Consider the following 26,311-nt stretch of genomic DNA (forward strand, 5'->3'; position numbering starts at 1 on the left):
AACACCAGAAAATGCAAATAATAAAAAATACAATAACTATTATAAGGGCTGAGGCACGGGAAATTTGCTATTTTTAAGGAGATTCAAACCCTCTGCGGTTAGGCAAAGCCTCACATCGGTGCAGCAGAAAAAACCTTGACTTATCCCCCCCAGGATACAACAGCCCAACTAAGTCGTATGGTTCACCAATACTGCACAATTGATTGAATCCAAAGCTTCATCACATACACCCTTTTTTATTTGCCTGATAATTTCACACAAACATAATAAAACAACAAGTACTCCTTTTATTTTCCAAGATAAGAAGTTAGCTCAATTTATAAGAGAAGAAAACTTGGTGGGCAAGTTGAAGGATTCTTGGAGGAAAAGTATAGGAAGTTGCTTGGAGGATTCTTGGAGAAAAAGTGGAAAAGTATAGGAAGTTACTTGGAGGATTCTTAGAGGAAAAGTATAGGAAGATGTTTGGAGGATTCTTGGTCACCAAGAAAAAAGGATTAACTTTGAGGAAAAGAAAAGAAAACTTGGAGAGAAAGAAAAGAAATCAAACCTATAACACATTATAATATTAAAATATTTGTTAACAGTTGTAAAGAGGAGAGAGAAAAAGATGAAGAAGATGAGGAAAATGAGGGATCAAAAATGACGACAGTGGATTGGTTACGATGGAGGTGGTGGTCCATTGGCAAAGAGAGGAGGAAGGGAGAGAGAGAGAGAGATAGAGGGTTTGGTTTGGAAAATGTATGTGTATAGAATATATATATATATATATACCTGAGCAATTTGATCATTTTGTAGAATCTTGTCTTATAAATATAATATTTTAAAGTATGAACCTTTGAATAAAGAAAATTTAAAATTGAATTTTTGAACCTAGTGCTCAAACAATTTGGGTGGTGATATATAGCTTTTAAATATTCAAATGTATCATTTAGTAAAATTTTAGTCAAATATTTACTTATTAGAGTTCTAAAAATATGAGTAAGAGTTGCAGATGTCGTTACCATGATTTGTATTTATTTTTTTACTTTTATTTTTTTTCTTTTGTAAATTACCAATGAGGCTTTGTTTGACAATAATTATTTTTTTGGACACTCAAGCCAAAGGACTATTTGTTAAATTTTTGAATCAAAAGATCCTTTCTTTTTTTTTTTTTTTGGTCTAAAAGACATTGATTTATCTAAAATAACACCTATTTGTTCAAAGTTTTTTTAATTTGTTTATTTGTCCAAATATCACCTCTGTACACGTGTCATCTATTTATTCAATGTTATTTATTTGTCTAGTTCACCACCATTACCGACCATCGATGACTTTTCCAATGTTAACGACTTTTTGATGATTTTTCAACATGTCCTTATCACTAAAATAAATTAGGAAAACTACACCATAGTAGTGTCAGCAAAAATTAATTACAAATAAATGATAAACATTATAAATATTAATAACTAAAATCTTAAGCTTTATCATGAATTTGTAATAATTTTTTGCTAACATCACGGACCAGTAATTTTCCCAATAAATTATATCTTAGACCAAATAACATATAACTTTATTGTTATAGACTTTTCATGTAAAGTCGTACTTTTAGAACTCTTTAAATCTTAAATTTTATTTTCAAAACACGATTTTACAAACAACATTTATTTGAAAATAAGGTTCAAATTACTTGGATTTAGAAAATGTGTTTTAAAATTACATGCATGCTTGGTAAAATAAAAATAAAATAAAATAAAATCTTTAATATTACATTGCCGTAGTGCATTTTATATTATTAAGTTAGATAAAAGATGTCCAACTCTATATATTTTTTAACTTTTTATTGATCAATGACATTAGTATCACTTTTATTTTTGAAAAATGTTTCAGACAACTAATTCAACCCCATTAATATATCACTAATGATGTGGCACCATATGGACCTCATTTCTGATATATTAGTTTGGCTTCTTTTTTTTTTCTTTGCATTGCCAGCTCATTAGAGCTGACATTAATGCTTCCATTTTAGAGCACTGAATCATTTCTCTTTATTTTTTGCTGGACGACAGGTAGAATTACAATCATAACCCTTTATTTTGAGTTTTATTTATTTATTTATTTATTTATTTTTAAGACAGCCTACTTCACACCGTTACATCGCAGAATGGACAGATATTAGACAAGGAAGTGGGACTACTTGTAAACCCGACAAAGTGGGTCTCACCTTTTATCATTGAATTATATATGCATTAATTAAGATATTAATTAGTATATTAATTGATTATGTAACATAATTTAAGAAATTTTTGATATTTATAATTTATATAATGAGTGAGATTAATAATAATATCATAACATATATTAGTATATGTTGGCTTTTTAACTTTCAAAGGTTATTATTGTAATTGCGAGCATGCCAGCAAGGATCAATCAATCCTTACAGAAATTTAATTGCCAACCAATTATCAGACGATTTTGTTTTAGTTCTCTCAGCCTCAATGAAGAGGACTTTTACTGGTGGCTTGATTTAGGAGAATTAAGCAAAATATCGATCAAATAAAAAACAACTGAAGTATTTCATTAGAATGAAAAACTTACAATGATTCAAACTCAGCCTCGTAGAGATTTACAGCGACAATCTACTTGAAACTACTCCTATGAATGAAGTGCAGTGCAGAATTTAAAGTACTGGAATGTAAAGAACAGGAAATATAAACCTAAGTAAAGTAGAATAAGACTGGTTTTTGGTCTGAGTCTGGGGGGCCACTTTTCTGGGGCCTTCTCTGCTATTTATACTGCTTAAGGATGACCATCGAACTGTATTTCCAACCGTCGAACTGCTCCTCCATGATCGCCGATCATGTTGCCTCAAGATTAGCTCCATTACGCCATCACTTGCAGTTAGGCTTCCCTCTTAAATTTGAATTCAAATGTGAATAACCGATTATGCCACATCACTTTGTATCTCTCTGCTGATCCACTGCTACTCAGATCTCGTAACAACCAATACTAACTGCCACGTGTACGATCAGGATCGAAGATTTGAATAGTCTTCCGTACTACCCTTATTTTGCCACACATCGAATTGTAATTGGCTTGTACAAAATATGTAGCCAACATTACCCCTCGCACTAATATACCCAATACTTGGTGATATTAGTGGATCCAGGTCTTTTTTCCGCGTCTTAGAACGTGCATCGGTTTCGCATTTTCCCAGAAATGCAACTGTCATTTACTATCTGCATTAAACTCTTCTTCAATCTTTTGAACACCCCCACCACCTTAGCATTCGAACAAACTGATACATTTTATGGCCGAATCAATTTTCTCCTCCAATGATCGAACACACGAAGAGTCATATGACGATGTTGTTCCTCTTAGAAATAACCTCCATGCATTAATTAGCCACTTTTACCCACCTTTCTATATTCAGGTCATGGATGCCTTTGCAAATTATCAACCCTTGGACTTCGAACATATTGCCCTTAGTCCTTCAATTCAGAAACTCACAAATATGGACATGGAAAGTTCTTCCTCACCCTTGGACTATGAACAAACTGCTTTCAATCCTTTGATTCAGAAAGTTACAAATATGGACATGGGAAGTTCTTCTGCACAACCCTCTGCATGGGACAAGGCTGCGACTTATTCCTCTTCTGGGGCTTCCGACTGGACAAGCTGGTCAAAATCTGAGGCCTGCGATTTGAGGGATGAATCAACCATCACTTTGTCGAATTTACTAACCCTTTAGAGTTCCCTTCTTATACGCGAAGCTCGGTGGTCTATCCCTACGTGCCCATTGACCATCGACGCAGTTTGGAGGAGAATCTGCTTGTGACATGGTATACATCCTCTATACCTACAAAGATAGTGCACGCCGCCCGACGCTTAGAAGAGGCACAAAGGTACAATCCATCATTCTTAGCCCAGAAGACAAAGATTTGTTCTTCTGACTGGCTCGATTATATTAATGCCCTTGTTCCTTCTGCCCTTGTTCCATATTCTGAAATAGAAGCATCCACACCTTCCCCTCCGTTAAATCCTTGCTGGACAGAGAGATTGAGGCTTGCCTTTCCTCAGATAAGATCTTTCCACCCTACAAGCCTCCACCTTCCCCTACTCCAGCTGAGCAGAAGCAAGCTCAACTTCTGCTTGCGGCTTTTTCTCGCTTGCCATTCAATGTTCTTGAGGACGAAGTCCCTTTCAAGAACCTTCGATGGGCTTGTGATATTCTGACTCGGGGTCATGTCCTCAATCCCCTCGCCCAAGCAGAGCTTCACATGTTTTTGGACCAACTTCTATTGCTTCTCTACTGGCATCGGACCTCTATGGCCACTACACAATCTTTAGACCAACTTTCGTCCCTTCAAATTCATGCCCAGTACGAAGCAAAGAACTTTATTGAAGAATTCGATGATTTCAAGAATAAAGATTCTGCGTACTGGGATGACTTAGAGATAGACGAATTGAAACAAGGATTGAGAGAAACAGCATTCGAAATAAAGGCTGAAGAGCTCTTTTACGAAGTGAGAGCATATCAACTCATGCAACCAATGTTAGAGGAAATAGAGGATAGAATAAAGAAAAAACATAAATTCATTGATCATTGTTGGACTAAATTTCATGATCTTGTTATTTATTCAATTCCCTATTTTTGTGAGCTTGAGTTTGTACCCAAATAGGGCCATTCGATATAATTGCTTTGGTTTTTAATACCACTAAGACTTTTTCTTTGTTTGGTATGGTTTGATCTTATCTCCATTTGTCTTTTAAAAGCAAATTCAGAGCTTCGAACTAAACAAGCTTATCTTTCGAACTTGGACTCGATTGTTTTAAATGAAACACTAAAAGAACCAACAATGAACCCGTCCAATTCATGGAATATAGTTAACAATTTTTGTTGATTTTTATTAAAAATTGGTGCTTCGAATTTAACAATCTTACCTCTTAAAGCTTGTTTCGATCATAACCAACATATGGTCATGGTCAGTATGATCAATCAGTTTTAAATTGACCATTTTTCCTTAGAATAACAGTCCATACTTTCAAAAAATATGAAAGCTCCTTTTTAGGGCTGCACTGTTTTGTCTAGAAAAATCATCTTTCTTAATTACAAACCAATTATTGGTTTTGATATTTCGAACAGCAATTCTCACCCTTAAGGGATCACAAGTCTTGCTTCGAAGAACATTACTTTTATTGAGAAACCTAAAACAGGTCTTTAATCCCTTTGAAGTAAATGAATACTTGAGCATTCTTGCATCTATTAGGTACAGAATGTGTTTCGAAGCCGGCTTCGTAGTTTCGAAGCCGTTGTTATTTGACTCTTGGGGCCAAAATCTGGTTTCGATGCCAAATATTTTATTTCAAAGCTGGTATTATCGTCTGGGCTGTGTTTTTCCCTCCAAAAGTATCAATATTGAAGAAAACTCTTCGTATTCGTACTTTTAGCACTTAACAATTTACGCGATATATTTTCCAGACACAAAGGCTTTTAAAACCCTTTTATTTCGTGCTCTGAAATCACTTGCTCGTTCAACACACAAACTCTTCTCCTCTGTTAATCCCCTCTTTCTTGCCTCTTCCTTGCTACTTGTCACCAATGGCTTCTTCTTCTCTCAAAATGCTTGCTGGTGATCGTATAAGCCCAACCATGGCTTTGAAAAAATGCATTGATGAAGAGATCGCCAAGTTCACAATTGGTGAGTCAAGCACCATAGACGGCCGTCTCTTCGTCCCTCGCCACAGTAACAAACAAGAATACGTCTTGGGCCCCATCTTTCGAGATGCTGCTGCTCAACTTCTAGCTTTATATCCTCGGCTGGAGGACCATTTTCTTCTCTACGAAGGAGGGCTCGATTGGGGAAATTGGAGGGCGACCCGACCTCATCGCTGCTGGCCAACATTGAGAGCTGAATGGGAAGAATGGTATGACAGAGTTATACCTGCGCGAGAAGACGACCTGCAAGAGCTTTGTATTCTCGATGCCCTCCGTCTTTCCAGGTTTATCATTCCTGAAGACCCTTTCTTGATTCCTGCTACTCTTTGTTTTTGGAACATGGCCTTCAATTTTTTCCAATTTCGGTGTGGCATGATGGCTCCCACCGTTCTAGATATTTGCCATCTTTTAGGGCTTTCACCCCTTGGCTCTCCTTTCACCCCCAGTTATCCAGACCTCTCTGTTAAGTTCTCCCTTCTACCCTTAAACTCCTCCTACAGTGATTTTGTAAAGACCGAAAATAAAAGGGTAAGTCCCGTGAGGGATAAAGAACTTTTTCCTTCATTTTGTATTAGTTGTGTAAATTTCTTTTTTGTATATCATCTCAGAGGATTATGCTTGTGTTTGCTCCACTTGCGAAGGCACTTGTTTTGAAAAAACGTATAACCCTGGCTCCTTACCTCTTAGGCCATGTTTATAGAGCCTGTTCCCAATTTTGTGTGAAACCTCTCGATGTGAACCAAGGGGGTCCCCTTTGGGTGCTCCAACTTTGGCTCTTCGCCTATTTCATTGATTTGCTTCCCAAATGCTTTAGATTCCTTGTTCAGGACCCTAGCACTTATGGGGAGAAATATGCTAGGATTGTCCTTTATCCTGCTTCCTTTGCTTATTACCTCACTTTTTTTCACCAACTCCCTATTTCTCCATCTCCCACCTTCTTTTGTCCCTTTGATGCCAGCAAAGGACCTGCTTCGCTACAAACCTTTTTGGCTGATAAAGAATGTTTCACCTCACCTCACAAAGATATGTGGGCTTCTATTTTGCTACCAAGGGAGCTGTTTATTGGCACTTTAAACCCTCGAGCTTATAAATATATAGTTGAGGTGTATTGCCCTTCTCAGTTTGCCAGGCAATTTGGGTTTACTCAGGGGATTCCTGTTCCACTTTGCAGTCTCTTGAACGTCCATCTTACAGCCAGAGACCTGCGAATACCCAAATCAAAGCTGGAGGTAGCGACATTCAGACTGCTGAAAGAATTATATGAGTTCACATTTGTCCCCTTTCTTCCCTATGGCTTGGTTTTGAAAAGATTCCAAAACTGGTGGTCAGTCAACATGGAAGTGCACCTATCAGCGCACCCTCACGATTTACTGATAGGGTTAGGAGTGTCTTCTAGGGCTAAATCAACAACAGTTGAGAACATGCCTTCTCTTTTCACAGTTGCCCAAACTGTTCCTACAGCCTCACCCCCTCCAGCTAGAGTCACTAGAGCTGCTTCAAAAAGGGGTAAGTAATTTCAGGTCACTTTTCTTTTCGACTCTTTTGTTTGCTTCCTTTGCACTCATACTTTTTGGCGCAGGGTCTCCACAAGAAGAATCTCCTAAGAGGACTGAAATTCTAGCCACTCTCAAGGACAAACAACAGCAGAAAAAGAAAAGAAGCTAGTACTTACTCCTGAAGAATCCGAATCCCACACCGAAGAGAGGGAGATTGAAAAAGAACAGGAGGTACCATTGCAGAGGAAAAAGAGGAACCAAGTGACTATCTCTTCTACTGATTTAGTCGAAAACCCTATTCCTGGGACAGCTACCAAAGCAGCAGAAAAAGAACTTGCCCCTGAAGAGTCTGAATCCTATCTTGAAGAGAGAGAGATTGAGAAAGAACAGGAAATGCCAGCACCAATAAGGAAAAGAAGGAAAACGACTGTCTCTCCTTCTGACTTCGTCGAAGACCCTATTCATGAGACGGCTGCTAAGGCAGTGGAACAAGAACATTCCAGGGCCATAATTGTCTTTGAGAGAGCTGAGAAGAGACGGCAGCAGTAATTCTTAAGAGATGAAGCTGCTGATGCTGATGCAATCCAGAGGGAGGCTGTAAGAAGACAACACATTGCTGAGCACTACTCTCTTTGAAGCTCTCCCATTGCTGCTATCACTTTTGAAACAAGTAACTTCTTTCAAGCCTCTACTGTTTCCCTCTTATCAAATTTTGGTGTTAGGCTTGACATTACTGAGCCTATTCTTGGTGCTTCTCTTCTTTTGCAGCAACAACTACTGAACCTATTTTTCCAATGAGGACTTCCTCAGTTCCAGTTGAAGTTGAACAGATGCAAAATGTGAGGAATCTTCAGATGATGCTCCCACTTCCTAGGCCTATATTCAATGTATCCTCTTTGAGGCCAAGCATTCCTGCATCTCTTTCTTTTGGATTAAATCCATATCTTCCTTACTTGTCTTTGGATCTACCTCAATTCATTTCTGTTTCGAGCCTTGCTCTTCCCCCTCCTCCTAAAGAAGTTCCACCTGCTGCTCCATCCCTAATGGTAGCTGATTCCCCTACAGAGGGAGTTGGTAGCTCTCCAACCCATGGTTTATTACCTTTACCTACTTTCAGCCCTTTTTCTCTTGACCTACTGGTGGCTAGGACCATAGAGACTGCTGAAGATGCTCCATCTATTTCTTCTATCCCCATGCAGTCCTCTGTGCCTTCCATCACTACCCTTTCTTCACCCCTTATGTCCACGGTTGAGGTAGATATATTTGAAGCGAGATTAGCCAGTCTCTTTGGCATGCCCTCTACTTCTCCAATAGCCAATGATGAAGCCGAGCCATTAGTTTTGGCTGACTCTTTACTAGAAATTTTTCAGAGTCTTTCTTTCAGTAGTAAGCCTTCTACACCTCTGATAGATTTGGACAACTGCCTGGAACTATTGATATCTTTTTCGAGGATTCCTTTCGAGGCCCTAGAGAGACCTATAATAAAGAATCGTTTCCTTCAGTGTTGCAAAATTATTGAGCAATCCGGCATGCCTGTCTCAAGTCATCTATCTCAGGCAGCAGCTACTATTGACTTCTACATCAATATTTACTGTGCTGCCAAGGCTACAGAGAAGAAATTGGTCAGAGATCAGGACTTTGTTTCAACAGTACATGCTGAGATATCAGAGCTAAAGGGACAACATTCCTCTGTCTCTCAATTTCGCACTCAACTACTGGAGAGGAAGGCTCAGCTTGAGGAGGAATTATCTGGAGTCAACCAGGCCTTAGCTCGAGCTGATACCAAGTTGCTGATTACCAACCAAGGACTGCCCGATCGAAAGCAAGAAATGTCTACAGCCATTCAGTTGTTTTCATTTTTTAAAACTAGAACATCTGTCGTAAAAGAACAACTGAGGCATTGTAATGATTTTTGGGTCAATTTATGGCAGAATATATTCAACTCTTTATGAAAAACAAATTCTTATTTATCATTTGAGTATTTTTGTGTTCTTGTACTTGGCATTTATTTTTCTCCTTGTGTTTCCCATATAGTTGGAAAATAAGGCTTCAAATACCTGCCATTAATCTTTTTGGGATGTACATATCCATTCAAATTTCTCAAATGGTATGCTCCAAAAGGAAGGACTATGGACTTGGTATGGCCCCTCCCAGTTAGGTGACCATTTGCCAAACTTATGGCTTTTAATCCCTATTGGGAGTATGGTTTTCCATACCAAATCACTTTCATCGAAGCCAATGTGTTTGACTTTCTTATTGTAATTTTTGACTGCTTTCTTCTTTTGAAAGAGAATGCTATTTAATGCCAGAATTCTGGCTTCATCTATTCCATCTAATTCCAAGCACATACTCTGATGGTATTGCTCAGGATCTAGCTGGTCTTGGCATCTTATCCTCAAAGACTTAACATTAATTTTCACATGCAATACAGCGTCATGCCCATACACCAAGGCATAAGGAGTAACTCCTGTGCCTGACCTTAGGGAAGTTCTATAAGCCCACAATACATCCAACAATAAGTTATGTCAATCCCTAAGATTGTCTTCCACAACCTTTTGTATTCCTTTCTTCAAGGACTTATTGGATGATTCAGCCTGGCCGTTGGCTTGTGCATAATAGGGGATAGAATTAACAAGGCTAATTCCAAACTCTGCCACAAAAGACCTCACCATTTTCCCATCAAACACAGTCCCATTATCAACAGTTATAGTTTGTGGGATGCCAAACCTATGGATTAAATCCTTGATGAATCCAATGACCTCAGTCTGATCTACAGCCTTGTATGGCTTAGTTTCGACCCACTTGGTGAAGTAATCAGTAGCCACTAAAATGAAACAATGATGCTTCAAAGAGGGTGGGTGTATTTTTCCCATCATATCCATGGCCCATCCTCTGAATGGCCAAGGCTTTACTACTGTATGCAGGTCAGTTATGGGCACATACCTCATTGTGCCATGCTTTTGACATGCCTAGCAACCCTTTGCATATTCTATGCAGTCTTTAAGGATAGTTGGCCAATAGTAGGAATGCCTTCGAAGCAGCCATCTCATTTTCACACCAGGCTGATGAGTACCACAGATGCCGTCATGAACCTCAGCCATAGCTGTTAATGCTTCTTTTGGGCCTAAACATTCCAGCAATAAACCATCTCCCCCTCTTTTGTAGAGAGCATTGTTATATATGATGTATTGCATAGATTGTAATTTAATTTTTCTGATGGCCTTTGAGGATGGGCCAGCCAAGTACTGCATTATTGGATGCCTCCAATCTTGTTCCTGCAAGTCATTATGATTGACTTCCAGGACCACATTCCTTTTATTTAAGGGTGGTATAAATTTCTGATATGTTGTTTGGCTTATGTCCCTTTGAGTATTATCCCTCCTCTTGAAATTCGAAGCTTTCTGATCCACATCATTAGCTCTATTATTCAAGAATCTTGGGACATGAGTTACATTTGCTATTTGAAATTGAGAAAGCAAATGTAATGCAACAACATAGTATGGCAGCATGCTTATACTTTGACATTTGAAAATCCCATTCACTTGGTTACCACCAATTGAGAATCTCTAAATATGTCAACTGCATGTACTTGTAATCCAATAAGAATTTCCAATCCCACTATCAAGGCTTCATATTCAGCTTGATTATTAGAACAAGTAGTTTCATCCACTCTGAAGCCATGTGTGGTTTCTATTCCTTGTGGTGACTTAATCACTATACCAATTCCAGTTAGGCCATTGGCTTTCGATCCATCGAACCACATTTGCCATGGCTCAACACTAGTCATACCAAGTTCCATTATCTCTTGGCTCTCTGTTTGAGATGGATGGTCTGCCAAGAAATTGGCTAAAACTTGTCCTTTCACTACCTTTTGGGGAACATATTCTAAATGAAATTCTGGCAAGGCTAATACCCATTTGCCAATTCTTCCCCTCAACATAGGTCTAGATAACATATACTTAACCAAATCTGTGGTTGCAATTACCAAGACAATTATACGCAAAAGATAATATCTTAACTGCATTGCTACAAAATACAACACAAGACAAAGTTTTTCTACAGCTGAATATTTACATTCACAAGAATTTAAAAACCTAATAAGGTAATAAACAGCTTACTCCTTGCCTTCTTCATTGTCTTGGGCTAAGAAAACTCCCAATGAATCTTCTGTTGCAGCTATATACAACTTCAAAGGCTTATCGCCCTTTGGTGGCATCAGCACTGGTGGGTTGGCCAAGTAGGCTTTGATTCTTTCGAAAACAATTTGATGCTCTGCTGTCCATACAAATTCCTCTTCATCTCTTAACCTTAATAAGGAAGAAAATACTTTAATTTTCCTGCAGTGTTAGAAATGAACCTTCGAAGAAAATTAACCTGTCCAGGGAACTTTTGTAATTCATTCTTACTTGATGGGAGTCTGGCTTCAATGATGGTTTTGGCTTTATTCTGGTCAATCTGTATTCCTTTCTTGTGTACTACGTAGCCCAAGAAATTTTCAGATGATACGCCAAAAGCACACTTAAGATAATTGAGTTTCAACTTGAACTTTCTCATTCTTTCGAAAGCTGCTTCTAAGTGAAACAGATGCTCCTCCATGGATTGGGACTTAACTACAATATCATCAATATAACACTCTAAATACCCTCCAATGAGGTCGTGAAAGATAGTGGTCATAGCCCTCTGATATGTATCCCTAGCATTCTTCAAACCAAATGGCATTTTAACCCATTCGAATGTGCCAATATTTCCAGGACATCTGAATGCTGTTTTGTGAACATCCTCCTCCGCAATGCAGATTTGGTTCTAACCAGAGTGTCCATCCATCATTGATAAAATTTGATACCCTGCTGAACTGTCTACCAGCAAATCTACTATAGGCATAGGATACTCATCTTTTGGAGTTGCTAGATTTAAGTTTCTAAAATCAATACATACCCTCATTTTACTATTCTTTTTAACTACAGGCACAATATTAGATAGCCATTCAACATACCTGGCTGTCTTAATAAAGCCTGCCTTGAGTAGTCTAAGAATTTCTTCCTTAACTTTCTGAATCACTTCTGGACCCATTCTTCTTGGTTTTTGCTTGTATGGCTTGAAATTAGGCTTTATAGGGAGCTTATGTTCCACTAATGACATATCCAATCCTGGTAGTTCATTATAAGACCATGCGAAACAATCTTTATATCTCCTCAGAATAACCAACAACTGGTTCCTGTCAAGAGTATTCAACCAAGCACTTATATAAATGGGTTGTTGTACAGAACCTTCCCCTAAATTTATTTCTTCTAAGGGGTCTTGAATCTGAGAACTTACTGGAGCTCCTTCTTTGATTCCTTCTGGCTTCGAAGTAATCTCCTTGCTGTGTTCTGTTCCCAGGTTCTTTGATTCAACCTCTTTACCCTCCTCCTCATAGACAAAGTCTGTCCACAAGGCTTCTTCTTCCTGTATTTCCTGGACTTTTGTTTCTATGTCCAATGCACAGTATTTATCAAAGGCCAAAACTCGGGCTTGTTGCTGCTTCTACTTGTAGCCAATTATCATGGCTTCTTTCTCTTGCACCTGCACTTTTTAGACTATTGACTTTACATCAAATATTGAAAACTTAATTAAAGCCAAAGACTTGGCTTCTGGTGCTTCACCTTGCTGCCTACAACCAGGCATCATTGTCATCTTTAACGACCACCTCTTCATCAGCACTCTCATGGACTAAGTGCTTCAGGTGTGTCACTTCCTCATCAGCCGTCACTTCGGCTGAGCCATCAGATTTCCTCAGTATACTGAGTGGTGTCATTCCTTCAATATACAACTTGGCCTCTGCGAAATCTGCGCAGGCTATGAAAGGTTGAGGATCTGCATCAATTTTCTCTGTCTCTCCATTGCCTAGGGCCATCATTATTTTCTGATGCAAAGAGGAAGGCACACATTTGTTAGTGTGGATCCAATCTCTACCAAGTAAAGAATTGTACTTAGCATTACTGTCAATGACGAAGAACGCCGTCATGTAGTCCCTGGTTCCCACACTCAGGTTGATGGGTAGAATTCCCTAGGCCATCTGTTTGTCCCCAGCAAAACCAGCAATGGTTGTACTGGTTAGGATTAACCTGGGATTCCTTTTCCCTAATTTCTTCAAGGAAGATTTCGGTAATAAGTTCACCGCTACCCCATTATCCACCAAGACTCGATTTAATTGTATCCCATCGAAGAAGGCCTTAATATACAAAGGCTTAACATGCTGTCTCATAGAATTTGAGGGATATTGTCACGACCCAAACCCGGCCCTATGGGTTTAGCACCGTAACCGGCCAGTAATCCGAGATTACCGAAGGCCTGCAGAACAGTAGTACAGTAAAACAGAGTACAGGGCCTGGCGGAAGCCAAAACAGTAAATAAACAATGCCCAATGAGCTGTGACAGTCTGTATGCAAAAAGACTTCTCATACATTTATATATCAACAGTACAGAACAGTATACACAATATGTACAATCATTCAGACTAGGGACTCGATCCCTGCATAACAGTACAGTAAACATTCGGTCTATACAGAACAGTAAGACAGTACGGAAGGGGGATTTGTAAAACACCCCTAAGCCTTAACACGATAGGCTCGGAACCTCGCAGTGAGGCACATAGGCTGGCTTGACAAAACTGGAGTAACCCTGACGCCTCTAGCCACGATCTGGTGCCTATACACTTACATATATATATGAGCAGTGAGCTAAAGCCCAGTGAATAACATACTGCGTAAAGAGGTTAAGAATGAATGTCCTTACAGTAATGAAAACAGTTCATTGATTCAGTATTTCAGTCGTTCAGTCAGTACAGTCATATGTGGTACATCCATTAGCATAACAGTACAGTAAGCAGTAGGTCTTAAAAGACCGAACAGTAATGATGGCCATCAATCAGTAAACAGTAGTGGTTCCAACAAGGGAACCGACAGAGATCTCTGTAACAGTAACAGTGAACAGTAGGTGCTAAGGATGCCACAATACAGTTTAGAATATAGGACATACATTCATTCAATTAACAGTCTTCAATTCAGAAACAGTACAGTTCAGTTGTTCAGAAAATAATCATTTTTGAACATATCTTTACACAATCGTTACTCACAGAGTTCGGGCTACAGTAAGCTAGAGCGTGCCTCCCTAGTTGCCAACCCTACACAGTTAACAGATTAAACACACTAAGCTACACAGCTGGGAAAGAATAACTTAATCCCTAAGTTGCCTCGATGTGTTCTACATCTATGCCCTCAGGAAAATGCCTTAAACTAGGTCTAAGAATGCCCAGAATGAGATGAGGATGCAAAGATACACTTTTAAAAGCAGTTTCAGATTTTCAGAAAACAGGGTCCCGCTCGAGCGTAGGTCACTCCGCTCGAGCGGATATGCAGACAAAGGTACCCGCTTGAGCGTAGAATTACCCGCTCGCGCGTTCTGCAAAAACAGTCAAAAGTGCTGGATGGGTGGAATCTCCGCTCGACGGACGCTCGACGCCCGCTCGAGCTTGAGACACGTGATTCCGCTCGAGCGCCCAATCCTCCGCTCGAGCGGACTGTAAAACAGTTGCAAGATGCTGGATGCTCGGATTCCACGCTCGAGCGGCACTTCCCCCGCTCTAGCGGAAGTGCAAAATCTGGAAATTCCAGATTGCACCTCCAAGCCAAAAACCAAATTCAAAAGCATTTAAAACCGATCCTCTTGGGCTAAATTTCTAGAAAACACTTGTAAACATATAGAATGACATGGTTCAAAGCTCAATTTTAAGAAATCAAAGCCCAAGGGTGTTTAATTGAAACCCAATTTCAAACCAATTTCATGAACAATATGAACATGCAAACATGCATGAAGTCAAATCATTTCAAAGCTTCAAAACTTGCTCTTGCGAGCCAATTGTTTCCAAAACAAGATGAAATCATGAACTACACTCAAAACATGGACATGCATGTACCTTTTTACCATGAAATCAACTCACAACTCAACAATTCAAACATGCATGCATGAATTATGCTCTATACCAACATGTATGAACTAAAACATGGCTCAATCCTCAACTTTGACATGAATCATGCAAGAACAAGATAAACAAGAGGGTAATTACTCTACCTTAGGTCTCCAATGCAAGATTAGGAGTTCAATTGTGAAGTCTATACATCAATTCTTCAATCTCTCCAAGCAATTCACAAAGTAGAACTCAAGATCAACTCAATTCTCTCTCACTCTCTATCTTGGTCGGTTGAGTCAAGGGAAAAAGCTGATGGAAATGTTGTTCAAGTGTGTACAAGGCTCACATGTGTGTGTGATAGTGGCCACTAAGTGTGGCAAAATGGTAATTACGGCAACTGTGGCAATTTAACTCATTTTAATCTAATTTAATCATACCTAAACAGTTTTCAGATAAATATATCATAAATTCACATTAATTATGAGGATCATAAAACATCAATCAATTCCTGGTTCGGCCGCCGATAAGGCCTTCAATTAACAGTTTAAACACTAAAACATGAACAGATAGTCAAACGGTCAAACAGATAGAATACAGATTAACATACACACTCAGTCAATTCAGTTCCAGTTTTTCAGTCAGTCAGTTCAGTACTTTAATCAGTTCAATTATCAGTCATGATCAGTTCAGTTATCAGTCATAATCAGTTCAGTTTAACGGTAATCAGTGTTTATCGGTAAGCGGTGGCGAGGGTTATTACAGATATTCAAAAGGATACGAGAGGTTAATACTTACCACTTCTTCACTCTCATATTCAGTTTCCATTGGGGTAACCATTCCGGAGTTATCTTGCACCATACTCACTTGTGAGTCTTCGCTAGAGATTGGAATTGGGTCAATTTCTTGTCCCTCTTGATTCTCATCTCCATCTTGGAATTCACGCGGTAGTATGTGTACCATGTTCACTGACACTGAGCCAAATTGGATGGCTGGCTGTGTTTGCTTCTCCTTTTGGCCACCTTGTTCAGTTACTCCAGAAGCATCTTCCATGCTGCTCTCTGGTACTTCATTCTTTGAATGGTCTGTCACGACTGGTTTTTCAAATAAAAATGTTTGTTCAGCCATGAAGGCTTCGAACATTTCTTCCTCAACCATTTCTTTCTTTTGGCCTAAGCCAACTTCTGTCTCTGCCTCGCTGTCACTTTCCATCAATGCCTTCTCCAATCCCGCTAAACTGGGCTTCTCTCTGGCTTTGAGTTCAGAGTGAACTTTGGCCAACTGTTCTCTGTTGCAACCCATTTTGCCTTTGTAGAGTTGGTTTTGGAGTATGGTCGGACTTTGGATTCTTCTTTCCTTCTGTCTGTACCAATGAAGAACTCTCTCCATTCTCTTTCAGGTCTCGTTGGTACTGAGTATACCTACGCTGAATTTTTTTCTTTTGTGATCTAGAAATTACAGGGACCATATCTGGTTCCTTTGTTTTTGGGTGCTTAAGCAACACCCAATTGTTTGGAGCCACCAAAGGAGGCTTAACCATCCCGCCTTGGTTTCCAATTATATCTCTTTGGGTAAACACTTCCCTAGGTTTATTCTGAATCACAAACCAATCTGGGACCCCAGGTACCCACGAACCTACTGACCCTGCCGTTGAACTGCTTCTTTCCTCTTTCGAAGTCATCTTTGAAGCCAGTTGCGAAGGCCACTACTTGGTCCTGACTTCATGCTTTGGGCCTAACTCAGGCCTTCGATGAAGGTGTCCACTTTCTGTCCTACGTGAGGCTGGTCTAAGAGGCCAATCTCTGGCATTGATCCCATAAACTGAACCTCTCTCCAATCTCCTCTGAGAATAACTGCTCTCCATTCTGTCATAATTAACTAGCCTGGATTCATGTAAAGGCCTCTTGCCTTTGGAATGCATCCTATCAACTGTTGGTTCAACCCTCAATGGCTGCTACCTGACACCAGATGGTTATGGCCTTTTATTGTAAGCATTGGTTAGTTTAGGACGTCTCTGTACATCCTTGTAGTATTGTTTCCTATCAATCGGAAGTCCTTTCAACCACTTGTAGCTTAGTCTGCACCTAGGACACATCCTCTGCATTACAGTTGCTTCTAAGGAATCGTCATCTAGTGCTTCTTCCTCAGAGTCTTCCCTCTGGTGTGGGAAACCTTGTCCAATAGCTAGTAGATTTCCAGTGTCTTTCTTGATAGCTATCTGGTTAACCACATGCATCTGCACATTGACTTCTTCCAATTCTTTCAAAGACAGGTTCTGAAAATCCGGCATAATGACATTGGCTGCCACTTCTCCAATTTCTAGAAATGGATTACTGTCGATCTCCATGGCCTTTTCAGCTTTGGCTGGGAATTTCAAACTTCCTTTCCGAATTTGTTCTTGGATCCTGTCTCGAAAAACAACACAGTTTTTAGTCGAGTGAGACCAAGAATTATGCCATTTACAATATACTTTTTCTTTAAGTTCATCAAGAGATGGAATTTTAACCCCTTTTGGTAACTTAAGGAAGTTGGCTGCGAGAAAATGATCAAAAATGTCATCTGCCTTAGTTAAATCGAAAGAGTATTTCCTGTGAATGTCTTTTTTTTTTTAAACTGCTGGTCAATCGTTGTATCCTTATGAATTAATGTTTCACAGACCACAGGTTCTTTCCCCACAATCTCTGCTGCATCAATCTCATAGTTAGGATCTTTGTAGTATGTCTTGTATAATGCATTATTTCGATCTTGTTCCTCTTCTAGTAATGCTTCATACCTAGATACCTTATAAGTCAGTTCCACTAAGTCCTTGAACTCTGTTGAGTCAAACTTCTTTCGAAGACTAAACTCTAAGCCATTTTGAGCCAATCTTACGAATTCTGGCTCTGGCAAGATGACTCTACATTTATTTCGAGCCCTTTTAAATCTGGCAATAAACTGAGTAGCCTTCTCTTCAGGCCTTTGACTCAATCTTGCCAGGTCTGCCATGGAAACCTCTGGCTCTGATTGGAAGAATTGGGCATGAAATGCCTCTTCCATTTGTTGCCAAGTTTGGATTGAGCCAGGTGTAAGGTTAATGTACCATACAAATGCTCCCCCAGTTAGAGAATTTGGGAACAGTCTTAGCTTCATATAGTCATTATTAGTAAATTCACCACATTGAGTAGCAAACCTAGCAATATGCTCTACTATTGATTGGTTTCCACTTCCATAGAAAATGGCGAAATCTAGTATCCTGAAACCTCTTGGGTATTCATGTACCCTATCTATCCATTCTGGATATGGTTTTCTGTATACAGGAGTCTGGACCCCTCGAGCTATCAGTCCACACATCTCCCTAACGATGTCAGCAATTTGGTCCCTAGGGACCATATTTTGTGCCTGCTGAACCACTACTGAAGGAACAAACACAGGATTTGGTGGACAAACTTATGCTTGTGGTTCTCTTAGTCCATAAGGTGGTATGTTTGGGACTGGTTGTCCCTGTGGTGCAGATTGTTGTTAGGGTGTGGGTAACCCCTTTGAATTTGTCCTGCGAAAGGACCTGTGAAAGGTGCTGGAACTGGTGTTATGTCTCTTCCATTTGTAGGAAAACCTTCCAACCCCCCGGGTATAAATTCGAATAAGGGATTAGTGAACCCCCTTGTGCCAGGTATGGCTTCGAACATGGGATTTGGAACCATTCTTATGCCATTTTCTTGTACTGGGCCAGTTCCACCAAATTGAATGGCTTCACTGTTAAATACTGAGACATTTTGACCTACTACAGGCCTTGGAACAGATACGTACCAAGACTGAGGTGATGGTCTTTCATAGTTCTGATTACTAGTTTGACCATTAGAATGTCTATTAACTTGCATAGGCTGTTTATCTCTAGTCAATCTTTGCTGAGGGACATTCGAAATTTCCTCCATGTGTCTTACGTTTGTTAGCTGGTGGTTATTCATTCGATCCAAAAAGGATGTTGCCCACCTTTCCATTGTGTTCATCAATTGCTATCCCATTGCATCTATTAAGCCACCCCATGGATTCATTGGCTGAGTAGATGGGACAGTGGATGGTCCAATTCCTTTGTCTCGTCCAATATTACGAACATATGGTACTTGTTCGGAAGTACTGGTCTGTTCGACCATAGGTTCTGATAAAATGGGAGTTTCCACAAGATGTGTTTTACATTATCCTCTGGATTAGGTATTTCTACCTCTCCTTCCACGCCTTCTTCCAAGCGCTCATTTTTTCCTTGTCTTCTACGTCTAGCCATTTCAATTGGTCCCACCGGGCATGCCAAAAATATATGTCGGCTTTTTGGCTTTCGAAGGTTATTATGGTAATTGCGAGCGTGCCAACAAGGATCAATCAGTCCTTACAGAAATTTAATTGCCAACCAATTATCAGACGATTGTGTTTTAGTTCTCTCAGCCTCAATAAAAAGGACTTTTACTGGTGGTTTGATTTAGGAGAATTAAGCAAAATATCGATCAAATAAAAAACAACTGAAGTATTTCATTAGAATGAAAAACTTACAATGATTCAAACTTAGCCTCGTAGAGGTTTACAGCGACAATCTACTTGAAACTACTCCTATGAATGAAATGCAGTGCAGAATTTAAAGTACTAGAATGTAAAGAACAGGAAATATAAACCTAAGTAAAGTAGAATAAGACTGGTTTTTGGTCTGAGTCTGGGGGGCCACTTTTCTGGGGCCTTCTCTGCTATTTATACTGCTTAAGGATGACTATCGAACTGTATTTCCAACCGTCGAACTACTCCTCCATGATCGCTGATTATGTTGCCTCAAGATTAGCTCCATTACGCCATCACTTGCGGTTAGGCTTCCCTCTTAAATTTGAATTCAAATGTGAGTAACCGATGATGCCACATCACTTTGTATCTCTCTGCTGATCCACTGCTACTCAGATCTCGTAACAACCAATACTAACTGCCACATGTACAATCAGGATCGAAGATTTGAATAGTCTTCCCGTACTATCCTTATTTTGCCACGCGTCGAATTGTAATTGGCTTGTACAAAATATGTAGCCAACAGTATATTAATTGATACATGTAACACCACTATTTATCATTTTATAAGATTCTTTTGTAGTCCTAGCAAAGTTGGTTTTTATTGCATTCATGAATTTAGCGTTCATACGGTGTATTTATGGGCTCTAATTTGGGAGAATAAGAAGTATAAATGTCACTGTCCAATTCATAATGAAATTGAAGGTAAAGTAATGCAGCACTTATCATATTTTGTATGATTTTTAATAGGAAAATGATTTTTTCTCCGAATTTTGTCCCTCCTAATCCCCCAAATGCCCAAAATGACATTGTTTTGGGCATTCTTTTTTTTTTTTTTTCATGCAGGTATAGGTCTGAGACAGAGGGAGAGGGAGAGGGAGAGAAGAGAGGCCGATCGTCGCAGCACTCCAGTCCAGTCCGATCGGCGGCCAATCGTCGCAGCTCGTCGGCCGATCGTCTTCACCCCGCCTCCGCCTCCGCCTCTGCCTCCGCCCCCTGCCCAGCCCGGTTGATGTTGGCCCCTCCAGTCCAATCCTTCTTCTTCTTCTTCTTCTTCCTTCTCTTCTTCTTCTTCCTTTTTCGAATTCGGGGGATTCGCGCGCGCGCCGGGGGGGGCTTTCGAGCTCCCTAGCACGACTATTTTTAATATATCACTTTATGTGTCATTATATTATCGGTGGTGATACATGCACCAATTAGTATAGTTGTTGGCACCATAAATCTGTAATTTTTATTATTATTTATTATTTATATAATTGCAGGACACGTGGCATCTTCCTACTCATTTGGAGGTTATGAGAAGTTATGAAATGTGAAAAGATTATGGAGAATAAAATGAAGAACATGGAGCATGAATTGAAGGTTAAAGGAAGTTATGAAGACATGAAGGGATATGTGGCATTGTGGGAATGAATATGGAAGAGTGGGTAGTTTTAGGTGGTTATTGGGTAGTTATTGCTGGAAGTTTTTCCTACAAATATTTGCTTATAAATAGCCATACACTGTTACATTGTAAGGGATCCAAAATTCAAAATCAAAGACAATTGATTTCAATATTTCTTGTCATTTTCCTTATCTTAGGAGTAGTTTAATATAGATTTATATTTCGAAACATTTATTTTCAGCATTTCCTTTTCAAATCATTTAATGCATTTCCTTTTGAAGCATAGGAGTAAAGGTAAGTAATTATTACTTTGATTGTTCACTCAATCGTCTTTCTCCGTCTCCCTCATTCTTCTTTTAATTTTTCTTTTCTCTACACTTTGGCAATTTTGAAGTCCTCTTTGTTGAGGCAAAAGAACCGTCAATGCAATCGCTTGATAATTGACTTGAATTTAATCTATAAAGATTTTTTAATCCTTACTGGCACGCTCACATTTATGATATTTTCCTTCATAGGAAAAATAAGCCAACAATAGTAAATAGTTTATCAACACTAATTATGACATTATTATTGACCCCACCCATTAATTACATTACAAATTTCAAAAACCTCTTAAATTATACCATATCATCAATTGATACACTAATTAGTATATTAATTAGTACATATAGCATTATTATTATTATATTATTGATATAATGAGTTTAACCATTCAGGTTTATCTTTAATGCAGTGTTATCACATAACCAAAGGTTGTAAAAGAAAAAATATATATATTAAGTGTAGCATTAGTAATTAAGAAATTTTCAATTGGGAAAGCTATTAATTGTTGAATATTCAAATTTATATAATTAATATTATTTATTCAACAATTTTGATTGGTTAATACAAGTTGAATTTCCGTGGCCTCCTTGAAAAGAGAGATGCCCTGAACCATTGGATCTTCCAGTTTAGGCAAACAACCTTGCATATTAAAGAGGGTTTGGGTGGCTGTTGTGCGGGGTATACAGTACTTATTATTATGTAATTAAATGGGTTTATTTAGGAGCCTATTTTGATAATTCAAACAATTCACATTTTAAAATATATTAAGTAGAATATATTTGTAAAAAATTAAGTTAATCGGATATCGTTTACCCTTTCGTCCACTCTCATTAGTATTCATTTTAATATTTTAAATCACAATTATTATTTATTTTTGTAGATACAAATGTGAGTGGATGAATGGATAAATGATATCCAATTAACTTAATTTTTACAGATATATTCTACTCGATGTATTCTAAATGTGAATGGTTCAGATTATCGAAAAGGGCTCCAAAATGGGCCCCTTTGCTTGCACAACAATCACTGTTGTGCAACTTGCATAGCAACCACCCCAAATCCTATAAAAACATGGAGGATTTGGTCAAAACCTCCTCATAATAAAACTTGGATAAATAACAAATACACCCCCTGAGGTTTGATTAAAATACGAATCACCCTTTGTGATTTTGGAAATTACATTCCAGTTCTTAAGGTTTCTAATTTCGTAACAAATTGCCATTTTCATTAATAAATTATGAAGTCAATTAATAGTTTTTAATGATATTAGAAATATGTTTCAATTAACAATTTAGGTAATTTTATTATTGTATTAAATAGCTATTATTAATTTCATTTTTTTAATTAATTATGTTAAATAAAAAATTCTGGCAATGGAGTATTTATAATTTTCGAAACCACAATGGACAATTTGTACTTTAAGTAAATCTCAGGGAGTGTATTTGTAATTTACCTATAAAACTTTAATGCATTAAGGAGAAGCACAAAAAGTTTTACTTAAAAAGTCCAACTCATACTAGGGGTGGGCGCGGGTCGATTGCGGTCACGGAACCTCCAATCCGCCATCCGTCCGCCAGATTGGCGGATTGAAGAAAATCAATCCGCATCCGTTCGCCAATCCGGCGGATGTGGATTAAGCAGATTGGCGGTTTGGCAGATGGATGTAAATCGGTTTGGCGATTTAAAATTTTATGAATTTTCAACATAATTCAACTTGTGCACTTCCTCAAAAAAAAAAAAAAAAAAAAAGAAGAAAATATTACAGTTAATGAATTAAAAAAATATTACAATCACTGCATGCCTCATTCAAAGCAAGAAAGTTTGAAACTTTAAAATATCACAATCACTGCATGCCTCCCTCATCCACATACTACAATCACAGCATGCCTCATTTACATAAAGTATTACAATCTGTGGTTCTTAAAATATAAAAATAATTCAAACCACTAAAACCATGAATAGAGCAGTAGTAGAGATTGTATGTCTCTATATTGTTACATCTATATTTGTTTTTGAAAACAAAAACCAACCAGTATATATCATATTTTTTATTTATTATTTTTAGAGATAGATTTAAAAACCAAAAAAATAGATAAATAATACGTTTATTTTTTTCAATTCAAAAAAGATATTCAAGTTGAAAACTTTTTTTCAACAGAATATTTAAGCTCTTTTTAATTGAAAACACAAACAGAATATTTAAACAAACTGAAAACACAAAGTCTTATAAATTACTAGGGATGTTTGCGGTTTGGCGGTTCGATTGCGGCCAAAAGAATCTTAAATCCGCCATCCGTCCGCCAAATTGGCGGATTGGAGAAAATCAATCCGCAACCGTCCGCTCGTCATTACGCATCCGTCCAAAATGCGGCGGATCGGTTCGGTTCGGTCGGTTTTAACGGATCGGTATATCCGCTGCTCACCCCTAACTCATACCATTATTATCAAAATATTAAACTTTAAAATAATATAACTTTTGATGTAAATGTCGATTTTTAATAAAATTAGTATTTTTAAAATTCTTTCATCAATATCTATCAAATAAAATCCATATTGACTATGAAATTCTTTATAAAAAAAATTATTATAGTCGAAATTGATGTAAACAATAACAGTAACATGTTATTCTATTTGATAGTAATGTGTTACTTTCTCTCACAGTAACATGTTACTCTCTGGTTCATAGCAATATGTTACTCTATCAATATTGTTCAAGAAAATATATATATATATATAATTTATTTTGTCCTTACTCAATTATTTATTTTCTCCTTGGGAGAGTATGAGGCAAAATAAATTAGACTCTTATTTTTACCAAACAAAGATCCACTAAAGGAGTTTTGGCTAAATTTACCGATAAACATTCACACAAGTAACACTACAAGAAATTGCACTTTTGGCGACTACTTTTGGCGACGACGTCAATTTTCCATCGCCAAAAGTATATTTTTGGCGACACAGTGATCAATTTCGTTGGTAAAAGTATACCTTTACCAACGCAATTTGCTACCGTCGCTAAAAAAACATAACATTCACTAAGCGCCAAAATTTTTAGTTGGCGCCAAAATTTCAAAACTTTTAGCTACGGGACTTATATTTTAGCAACACAATGAGCGTTGCTATTAGTGTGCTTACTTTTGGCGACGACAAATTGGCGTGGGCAAAGAGTTAACCATTTAGCGACGATAACACTATTCGTCGGTAAAAGTTTTGCTAGTGAAATAAAATAATTTAGTGATTGTGTTTTTATTATAACTTTTCAAAGAGTTTTAAATATTCTAATTACTGAATTGTAAAATTAAAGTGATTATTGAATTAGATCACAAAATAAACCCATTAAGCCCAAACACATTTTTAAGTTGAGATGACTAATTGGAGATAATTTAAACTTTTTTCAAAGAATGTGGTTAGATTATTAATTTCAATATGTTGGATTTTATTTTCAGAATCTAGCTTCAATTTTCTTTTTCTAAAAAACAAAAAACAATTGGGTGAAAAAATAAAAAAATACTTATTATTTTTGTATAATTTTATCTTTTAAGTCATAAATACTTTTTAAAATTTTAAAAATATAGTTTTAATTTTTATTGCTCTCAAATTAATTTTAATTTTTTCAAAAAAAAAAAAAAAAAAAACCTAAAAATTGTGTTGAATCGTTTTTCATAGCCAACTCTACTGACTTTCTGCGTGAGATTCATCTCCTTCCTTAGTTCTCCCCACCTTCGCGCAACTCATCTCCTCTCTCCTTCCGTCACCACCGCCGGTGAGCATGGCTTCTTGTCGTCACCGGCCTCTCCATAATAACTGGTATGTATATCCTCCTATTTCTCTCTCTCGGTAAACCCTAACATTTATATTTTTTCCCCCTTTTCCTTATATTTGCCCTAGCCCCTTCATAAACACTGATCGGTCTCTTCGCTCTCCCTATCTCTCTCTCACAGTAATATGACTGACATGAATCTTGAAGGTACTCTCTTCAATTTCTTCTTTTGAATTTTAACCCCTGTTCTCTAATCAATTTCTGGCTTTATTTATTATTTTTTTGAATTTTTCTCTGTATCAGTTTTTATTAATTGATGCAATCTGTTCCTTCTTTATTTTTTCAGAATTCATGTTCAATTTGATGTGTTGTTAAATTATATATATATATTTTATGTTCAGCTGTTTGTTTCGTTGGATTTTGCGGGGGTTCTAGTCCGGGATCTATAGTGATTGAGCTCTGAGAGTAAGTTGATTAATCACTTTTTTATAGCTTTGATTTTCTGAAATAGCTTGACTTCGAAACTTAAATTAAAGCTCTATAAAATTCCCAACAAGAGACAGGCCTAGTTAGGTATTAGAGTTGTTCAATCTATTGTCTTGGAACTAAGAAATAGTTATATGTGACTGAATTGATTAGAGTTGTCATTGGAGAGCATCTAGTCTATTGATCTTTGGAAATCTTAGAGGTTTTTTGTAAAAGCAGCAAGTTGAGAAGAATCTCAAGTGCTAGTAATCTTTTTCAGCGAAGTGTTGTTAGTGCATTAAGTTTTGTTTATATGTATTACTAGAGGCATTAAATATATGTTATTTCAGAACTAGATGTGCTTCTTTTTGGCTTTTTGAATTTGATGTTCCTGTCATGTATTGGATATTTGTCCTCTAATATATATGACTTAATCTAATTAATTACCCTTAATTACGTTACACAGGGAAACTGAAATGTGTCATCTAATTAATTTTTTCCTTAATTACATTCATGCAGGGAAAAGGAAAGTTGAGTAGATCCTCAATGATGTTCCCTCCTGCCCAAAGAATGGATACCCTTAATGATTTACTTGCTGCAAGTGACCTTATTTCTCTTCACTATGCTTTGACAAACGAAACAATTCAAATTATTAATGCAGATTGTTTGCAGCATATAAAGTCTGGTACTTTCCAGGGTTTCTTCCGTTTAGTACATTTATTTT

General features: G+C 37.7%; 1 long non-coding RNA gene across 1 annotated transcript; it reads left to right on the plus strand.

The window, feature by feature from the left end:
- Nucleotides 1-24,863: 24,863 nt before the first annotated feature.
- Nucleotides 24,864-26,292, plus strand: LOC145805882 (uncharacterized). Its single transcript, XR_014348088.1, has 4 exons — nt 24,864-25,169; nt 25,304-25,329; nt 25,524-25,587; nt 26,107-26,292. It is a non-coding gene; the product is annotated as an uncharacterized LOC145805882 (long non-coding RNA).
- Nucleotides 26,293-26,311: the final 19 nt, after the last annotated feature.

This window comes from Camellia sinensis, chromosome 13 (assembly GCF_055761805.1).
Source record: "Camellia sinensis isolate YWXY chromosome 13, ASM5576180v1, whole genome shotgun sequence".
NCBI lineage: Eukaryota > Viridiplantae > Streptophyta > Magnoliopsida > Ericales > Theaceae > Camellia > Camellia sinensis.